Source organism: Pseudophryne corroboree, chromosome 6, assembly GCF_028390025.1.
Source record: "Pseudophryne corroboree isolate aPseCor3 chromosome 6, aPseCor3.hap2, whole genome shotgun sequence".
In the NCBI taxonomy this organism is placed as follows: domain Eukaryota; kingdom Metazoa; phylum Chordata; class Amphibia; order Anura; family Myobatrachidae; genus Pseudophryne; species Pseudophryne corroboree.
This window is the reverse complement of record NC_086449.1, coordinates 784,787,854-784,794,587: the sequence shown is the minus strand read 5'-3', so window position 1 is coordinate 784,794,587 and position 6,734 is coordinate 784,787,854.

Genomic DNA, 6,734 nt, shown 5'->3' with positions numbered 1-6,734 from the left:
GCATTCTGCTGACAGTGTCCAGCAGGTCCGTCATTATATAATATATACCTGTCCTGCAGTAGTGATATATATATATTTTTTATATCATTATCATCCAGTCTATATTAGCAGCAGACGCAGTACGGTAGTCCACGGCTGTAGCTACCTCTGTGTCGGCAGTCGCTCGTCCATCCATAATTGTATACCACCTACCTGTGGTGTTTTTTTTTTTTTCTATCTTCTTGATACTAGTAGCTTACTTTAGGAGTCAGCAGTGCTGACAGTGTCCAGCAGGTCCGTCATTATATAATATATACCTGTCCGGCTGCAGTAGTGATATATATATATTTTTTATATCATTATCATCCAGTCTATATTAGCAGCAGACGCAGTACGGTAGTCCACGGCTGTAGCTACCTCTGTGTCGGCAGTCGCTCGTCCATCCATAATTGTATACCACCTACCTGTGGTGTTTTTTTTTTCTATCTTCTTGATACTAGTAGCTTACTTTAGGAGTCTGCAATGCTGACAGTGTCCAGCAGGTCCGTCATTATATAATATATACCTGTCCTGCAGTAGTGATATATATATATTTTTTATATCATTATCATCCAGTCTATATTAGCAGCAGACGCAGTATGGTAGTCCACGGCTGTAGCTACCTCTGTGTCGGCAGTCGCTCATCCATCCATAATTGTATACCACCTACCTGTGGTGTTTTTTTTTTCTATCTTCTTGATACTAGTAGCTTACTTTAGGAGTCTGCAGTGCTGACAGTGTCCAGCAGGTCCGTCATTATATAATATATACCTGTCCGGCTGCAGTAGTGATATATATATATTTTTTATATCATTATCATCCAGTCTATATTAGCAGCAGACGCAGTACGGTAGTCCACGGCTGTAGCTACCTCTGTGTCGGCAGTCGCTCGTCCATCCATAATTGTATACCACCTACCTGTTGTGTTTTTTTTTCTATCTTCTTGATACTAGTAGCTTACTTTAGGAGTCTGCAGTGCTGACAGTGTCCAGCAGGTCCGTCATTATATAATATATACCTGTCCGGCTGCAGTAGTGATATATATATATTTTTTATATCATTATCATCCAGTCTATATTAGCAGCAGACGCAGTACGGTAGTCCACGGCTGTAGCTACCTCTGTGTCGGCAGTCGCTCGTCCATCCATAATTGTATACCACCTACCTGTTGTGTTTTTTTTTTCTATCTTCTTGATACTAGTAGCTTACTTTAGGAGTCTTCAGTGCTGACAGTGTCCAGCAGGTCCGTCATTATATAATATATACCTGTCCGGCTGCAGTAGTGATATATATATATTTTTTATATCATTATCATCCAGTCTATATTAGCAGCAGACGCAGTACGGTAGTCCACGGCTGTAGCTACCTCTGTGTCGGCAGTCGCTCGTCCATCCATAATTGTATACCACCTACCTGTGGTGTTTTTTTCTTCTTCTATCTTCTTGATACTAGTAGCTTACTTTAGGAGTCTGCAGTGCTGACAGTGTCCAGCAGGTCCGTCATTATATAATATATACCTGTCCGGCTGCAGTAGTGATATATATATATATTTTTATATCATTATCATCCAGTCTATATTAGCAGCAGACGCAGTACGGTAGTCCACGGCTGTAGCTACCTCTGTGTCGGCAGTCGCTCGTCCATCCATAATTGTATACCACCTACCTGTTGTGTTTTTTTTTTCTTCTATCTTCTTGATACTAGTAGCTTACTTTAGGAGTCTGCAGTGCTGACAGTGTCCAGCAGGTCCGTCATTATATAATATATACCTGTCCGGCTGCAGTAGTGATATATATATATTTTTTATATCATTATCATCCAGTCTATATTAGCAGCAGACGCAGTACGGTAGTCCACGGCTGTAGCTACCTCTGTGTCGGCAGTCGCTCGTCCATCCATAATTGTATACCACCTACCTGTGGTGTTTTTTTTTTTTTCTATCTTCTTGATACTAGTAGCTTACTTTAGGAGTCAGCAGTGCTGACAGTGTCCAGCAGGTCCGTCATTATATAATATATACCTGTCCGGCTGCAGTAGTGATATATATATATTTTTTATATCATTATCATCCAGTCTATATTAGCAGCAGACGCAGTACGGTAGTCCACGGCTGTAGCTACCTCTGTGTCGGCAGTCGCTCGTACATCCATAATTGTATACCACCTACCTGTGGTGTTTTTTTTTTCTATCTTCTTGATACTAGTAGCTTACTTTAGGAGTCTGCAATGCTGACAGTGTCCAGCAGGTCCGTCATTATATAATATATACCTGTCCTGCAGTAGTGATATATATATATTTTTTATATCATTATCATCCAGTCTATATTAGCAGCAGACGCAGTATGGTAGTCCACGGCTGTAGCTACCTTTGTGTCGGCAGTCGCTCATCCATCCATAATTGTATACCACCTACCTGTGGTGTTTTTTTTTTCTATCTTCTTGATACTAGTAGCTTACTTTAGGAGTCTGCAGTGCTGACAGTGTCCAGCAGGTCCGTCATTATATAATATATACCTGTCCGGCTGCAGTAGTGATATATATATATTTTTTATATCATTATCATCCAGTCTATATTAGCAGCAGACGCAGTACGGTAGTCCACGGCTGTAGCTACCTCTGTGTCGGCAGTCGCTCGTCCATCCATAATTGTATACCACCTATCTGTTGTGTTTTTTTTTCTATCTTCTTGATACTAGTAGCTTACTTTAGGAGTCTGCAGTGCTGACAGTGTCCAGCAGGTCCGTCATTATATAATATATACCTGTCCGGCTGCAGTAGTGATATATATATATTTTTTATATCATTATCATCCAGTCTATATTAGCAGCAGACGCAGTACGGTAGTCCACGGCTGTAGCTACCTCTGTGTCGGCAGTCGCTCGTCCATCCATAATTGTATACCACCTACCTGTGGTGTTTTTTTCTTCTTCTATCTTCTTGATACTAGTAGCTTACTTTAGGAGTCTGCAGTGCTGACAGTGTCCAGCAGGTCCGTCATTATATAATATATACCTGTCCGGCTGCAGTAGTGATATATATATATTTTTTATATCATTATCATCCAGTCTATATTAGCAGCAGACGCAGTACGGTAGTCCACGGCTGTAGCTACCTCTGTGTCGGCAGTCGCTCGTCCATCCATAATTGTATACCACCTACCTGTGGTGTTTTTTTCTTCTTCTATCTTCTTGATACTAGTAGCTTACTTTAGGAGTCTGCAGTGCTGACAGTGTCCAGCAGGTCCGTCATTATATAATATATACCTGTCCGGCTGCAGTAGTGATATATATATATTTTTTATATCATTATCATCCAGTCTATATTAGCAGCAGACGCAGTACGGTAGTCCACGGCTGTAGCTACCTCTGTGTCGGCAGTCGCTCGTCCATCCATAATTGTATACCACCTACCTGTTGTGTTTTTTTTTTCTTCTATCTTCTTGATACTAGTAGCTTACTTTAGGAGTCTGCAGTGCTGACAGTGTCCAGCAGGTCCGTCATTATATAATATATACCTGTCCGGCTGCAGTAGTGATATATATATATTTTTTATATCATTATCATCCAGTCTATATTAGCAGCAGACGCAGTACGGTAGTCCACGGCTGTAGCTACCTCTGTGTCGGCAGTCGCTCGTCCATCCATAATTGTATACCACCTACCTGTGGTGTTTTTTTTTTTTTCTATCTTCTTGATACTAGTAGCTTACTTTAGGAGTCAGCAGTGCTGACAGTGTCCAGCAGGTCCGTCATTATATAATATATACCTGTCCGGCTGCAGTAGTGATATATATATATTTTTTATATCATTATCATCCAGTCTATATTAGCAGCAGACGCAGTACGGTAGTCCACGGCTGTAGCTACCTCTGTGTCGGCAGTCGCTCGTACATCCATAATTGTATACCACCTACCTGTGGTGTTTTTTTTTTCTATCTTCTTGATACTAGTAGCTTACTTTAGGAGTCTGCAATGCTGACAGTGTCCAGCAGGTCCGTCATTATATAATATATACCTGTCCTGCAGTAGTGATATATATATATTTTTTATATCATTATCATCCAGTCTATATTAGCAGCAGACGCAGTATGGTAGTCCACGGCTGTAGCTACCTTTGTGTCGGCAGTCGCTCATCCATCCATAATTGTATACCACCTACCTGTGGTGTTTTTTTTTTCTATCTTCTTGATACTAGTAGCTTACTTTAGGAGTCTGCAGTGCTGACAGTGTCCAGCAGGTCCGTCATTATATAATATATACCTGTCCGGCTGCAGTAGTGATATATATATATTTTTTATATCATTATCATCCAGTCTATATTAGCAGCAGACGCAGTACGGTAGTCCACGGCTGTAGCTACCTCTGTGTCGGCAGTCGCTCGTCCATCCATAATTGTATACCACCTATCTGTTGTGTTTTTTTTTCTATCTTCTTGATACTAGTAGCTTACTTTAGGAGTCTGCAGTGCTGACAGTGTCCAGCAGGTCCGTCATTATATAATATATACCTGTCCGGCTGCAGTAGTGATATATATATATTTTTTATATCATTATCATCCAGTCTATATTAGCAGCAGACGCAGTACGGTAGTCCACGGCTGTAGCTACCTCTGTGTCGGCAGTCGCTCATCCATCCATAATTGTATACCACCTACCTGTTGTGTTTTTTTTTCTATCTTCTTGATACTAGTAGCTTACTTTAGGAGTCTGCAGTGCTGACAGTGTCCAGCAGGTCCGTCATTATATAATATATACCTGTCCGGCTGCAGTAGTGATATATATATATTTTTTATATCATTATCATCCAGTCTATATTAGCAGCAGACGCAGTACGGTAGTCCACGGCTGTAGCTACCTCTGTGTCGGCAGTCGCTCGTCCATCCATAATTGTATACCACCTACCTGTGGTGTTTTTTTCTTCTTCTATCTTCTTGATACTAGTAGCTTACTTTAGGAGTCTGCAGTGCTGACAGTGTCCAGCAGGTCCGTCATTATATAATATATACCTGTCCGGCTGCAGTAGTGATATATATATATTTTTTATATCATTATCATCCAGTCTATATTAGCAGCAGACGCAGTACGGTAGTCCACGGCTGTAGCTACCTCTGTGTCGGCAGTCGCTCGTCCATCCATAATTGTATACCACCTACCTGTTGTGTTTTTTTTTCTTCTATCTTCTTGATACTAGTAGCTTACTTTAGGAGTCTGCAGTGCTGACAGTGTCCAGCAGGTCCGTCATTATATAATATATACCTGTCCGGCTGCAGTAGTGATATATATATATTTTTTATATCATTATCATCCAGTCTATATTAGCAGCAGACGCAGTACGGTAGTCCACGGCTGTAGCTACCTCTGTGTCGGCAGTCGCTCGTCCATCCATAATTGTATACCACCTACCTGTGGTGTTTTTTTTTCTATCTTCTTGATACTAGTAGCTTACTTTAGGAGTCTGCAGTGCTGACAGTGTCCAGCAGGTCCGTCATTATATAATATATACCTGTCCGGCTGCAGTAGTGATATATATATTTTTTATATCATTATCATCCAGTCTATATTAGCAGCAGATGCAGTACGGTAGTCCACGGCTGTAGCTACCTCTGTGTCGGCAGTCGCTCGTCCATCCATAATTGTATACCACCTACCTGTTGTGTTTTTTTCTTCTTCTATCTTCTTGATACTAGTAGCTTACTTTAGGAGTCTGCAGTGCTGACAGTGTCCAGCAGGTCCGTCATTATATAATATATACCTGTCCGGCTGCAGTAGTGATATATATATATTTTTTATATATTATCATCCAGTCTATATTAGCAGCAGACACAGTACGGTAGTCCACGGCTGTAGCTACCTCTGTGTCGGCAGTCGCTCGTCCATCCATAAGTATACTAGTATCCATCCATCTCCATTGTTTACCTGAGGTGCCTTTTAGTTGTGCCTATTAAAATATGGAGAACAAAAATGTTGAGGTACCAAAAATAGGGAAAGATCAAGATCGACTTCCACCTCGTGCTGAAGCTGCTGCCACTAGTCATGGCCGAGACGATGAAATGCCATCAACGTCGTCTGCCAAGGCCGATGCCCAATGTCATAGTACAGAGCATGTAAAATCCAAAACACCAAATATCAGTAAAAAAAGGACTCAAAAATCTAAAATAAAATTGTCGGAGGAGAAGCGTAAACTTGCCAATATGCCATTTACCACACGGAGTGGCAAGGAACGGCTGAGGCCCTGGCCTATGTTCATGGCTAGTGGTTCAGCTTCACATGAGGATGGAAGCACTCAGCCTCTCGCTAGAAAAATGAAAAGATTCAAGCTGGCAAAAGCACAGCAAAGAACTGTGCGTTCTTCGAAATCACAAATCCACAAGGAGAGTCCAATTGTGTCGTTTGCGATGCCTGACCTTCCCAACACTGGACGTGAAGAGCATGCGCCTTCCACCATTTGCACGCCCCCTGCAAGTGCTGGAAGGAGCACCTGCAGTCCAGTTCCTGATAGTCAGATTGAAGATGTCAGTGTTGAAGTACACCAGGATGAGGAGGATATGGGTGTTGCTGGCGCTGGGGAGGAAATTGACCAGGAGGATTCTGATGGTGAGGTGGTTTTTTTAAGTCAGGCACCCGGGGAGACACCTGTTGTCCGTGGGAGGAATAGGGCCATTGACATGCCTGGTGAAAATACCCAAAAAATCAGCTCTTCGGTGTGGACGTATTTCAACA